At 42.6% G+C, this 2,676-nt stretch overlaps 1 protein-coding gene across 1 annotated transcript in view; it reads right to left on the bottom strand.

Annotated features, from left to right (window-relative positions):
* Positions 1-2,676, bottom strand: part of gabrb1 (gamma-aminobutyric acid type A receptor subunit beta1) — a 40,244-nt gene that overhangs the window by 36,425 nt on the left and 1,143 nt on the right. The window lies entirely within an intron of this gene.

Here is a 2,676-nt window from a genome sequence, read left to right as displayed (position 1 = left end):
AATAGGTGCCTGCCATGCAATGCATGGAGGCAGTACTGACTTGCTTCGCAAGTCAGTACTGCTCTCCTTATGCATTGCTATGGCATGCCCCTAATTAGATTACAATGCCACTTTTCCAGACTCATTAAAACATATTTAGGAGAACTTCCAGCTGGGATACAGGAGGCAGAATCATGGAAGACTAACAGCCGACATAAGTTATCTCCATGAGGTTCCTTTGACTGTTCGTCTCTATTGTCACCAGCCTGGCAGGGCGCCGGATCACAAACCCAGGGGATAAATAGAAAATGACAGACAAAGGATAGAGAAAGTTTAGCATAAGGAACCCCCATCCCACATCTTCTTGTACAAACCATGCTCCCCTTTCCTCTCCAGGACTTTTTAGGTTGGAAAATAGTCTAGTTTTTTGGAGAAAAAAAAACAATAAAAAGCTATAAAAATCAAGGTTAGAGCTCTTCGTTCCAAAGTTAGGCTGTAAAAACCACTCACAGTCTCACGTCTGCATCAGTTGTGGAAGTGAATCACACAACAGTTTTGGAGTTGCAAGTCAGAAAATCAGCATAAGGTGTTGATGGAGTTGGCAACGATTAGCAGCATAAACAAGTAATAGCACATTACTCTGCTTTTTATGCATTCAAACAAGATGTTCACTAACTAAGGTTAGACAGCACTGTGAGCGTGATGATATAATGAGACTCGAACTGGCAGCAGAGCAAATAAACCGTTTATTACTGAGTTTTACACATTAAACCCTGAAGCAGCGATTTGGGGTTTTGAGATCTCTTTTTCCAAGTCAACATCTCCACTCAGGAGGGAAATTCAGTCAACAGTTCCTGCCTTTAATTTGGAATTCTGAATTCAAAGCTGAAAATAGAAAATATTGGGAGCTATCAGAGTACTACCAGAGGGCCGGGTTTGAGAACATTAACAATGTTCCTATTGTCCACATGTGTTAATTATTGGGGTACTAGTTATTTCTGGAGCATCTACTGCTCTTTGTACTCAGAACGTAGAAAGTACTCCTGAACTATGAGTTTTAGTCAACAGTTTTTTTTTTTACATCTTAAATACTCAAATGAATGAAGGTTTGCTGATGTTGAAAGGTAAGGTAATTTTATTTATATAGCACATTTTCAGCAACGAGGCAATTCAAAGTGCTTGAAAGGGATTTGCTGCTTTCTACTGACACTTGCTCAGTATGAGGAATTGCTGTAACGTTGATTAAAGAGATTTTATCAATTGACAATACTTACTTGGTACTGCATTACTATTATGATCGTATGGGTGGCATGCAATGTGGTGTTACAACCATCTTACATGGTTATTTGGCTCACTGGTGTCAACCAGTGGAGGAAGTGAACAAAGCCATTCAGTCCACATTTGCCACGCATTGAAATAACATTAACAGCCATTTGGTTCAGCTTCACGGTGGACAATGGTTGTTTAAACTGCAGCCGATTTTCGGTAAGTTTTGTAGCGTTGAAGTGGCGCCTTACATGTCAGAGGCAAATGTTAGCAGTTGAGTAACATTTAAAACTTCAATAGAGGAAGCAATAATTTCTCAACAGCCAAGGGTTCAGACCCGACGTATGAGGTAAATAACTTTGAACAAGGGGCTGGTTTTCACCAGGACAGATCAGTAGCATTACTTTGGTTGTTACATGAGAGATTCAAAACCACCTTCATTTGGAATTGCTCAAATTGTATTCCATGTTCAGATACTTGACTTGAAATTTAGTGAGACTTCTTGTATCACGCCTAGATGGGTTGAAGATGGGTACATAAATATGTGGAAGGTGAGTGTCAGTAGAACTAAGGTGAGAAGTATATGCAAAAAAGCAAAAGGCATTTGCACACTTATTACAGTGTTACTTCAGGTTCATTTAGATCAACTATGAAGCCTACCACCTTTCATTTTTTTCATCCTTTCAAGTCATTTGGTCAACATCAGTGGTACAATTTTAGAAGGAAGGTTCAATAAACCAGCCCATCAGCTTTGACTTCAAACTTTTGTCCAATTCACCCTCATTTCAACTCTGCGTGTGTGTGCGTGTGTGTGTGCGTGTGTGTGTGTGTGTGTGTGTGTGTGTGTGGGTGTGTGTGTGTGTGTGTGCGTGCGTGTGTTTGGGTTACATCTTCATTCAGTCAAACATGCAGCAGTCAAAGTGTGTTTATGCCAGAGTGCGTGGGGAGGGGAAACGTGTGAATGTGTCAGACTCTCTCAGCCTCTGTGCACCTTGGCAGCGCTGTACTCTGAGGCTCTGTATGAAGTGGTCACATCATATTCTGCAGACAGACTCGCAGCCCCGCTGCCTGCTGTCTGACAGCCGTTATGCAATTACTGCGCTGAGGCTAAAAACGAGCAGAGCACGCACAGAAAAAAAAAGATTCGTATTTTTTTTTTTTTTTACCCCCCACCCCGTCTGTGCGTTTCTGATCACCTTCTCTGTCCCACACGCCGCGCTGAGGCCGCAGATCGTGCGTGGAATCACTAAGCAGCCTCTCAGCTGCCTGCCTTGTTAATTCTCAGCCACCGCCGGTTGTGACACCGCGGGGAAGGACTTGATGCATGCGGATTGGGGTTGACACATTGCGGATCTCATCACGGTGCTGAAGGGAAAAGCAGGAGGAAGACGACGAGGAGGAAAAGGAGGGAGGGGTGTGTGTTTTTTTTTT

The sequence above is a fragment of the Poecilia reticulata genome, linkage group LG22, assembly GCF_000633615.1.
Source record: "Poecilia reticulata strain Guanapo linkage group LG22, Guppy_female_1.0+MT, whole genome shotgun sequence".
In the NCBI taxonomy this organism is placed as follows: domain Eukaryota; kingdom Metazoa; phylum Chordata; class Actinopteri; order Cyprinodontiformes; family Poeciliidae; genus Poecilia; species Poecilia reticulata.
This window is presented reverse-complemented; position numbering and strand designations above follow the sequence as displayed.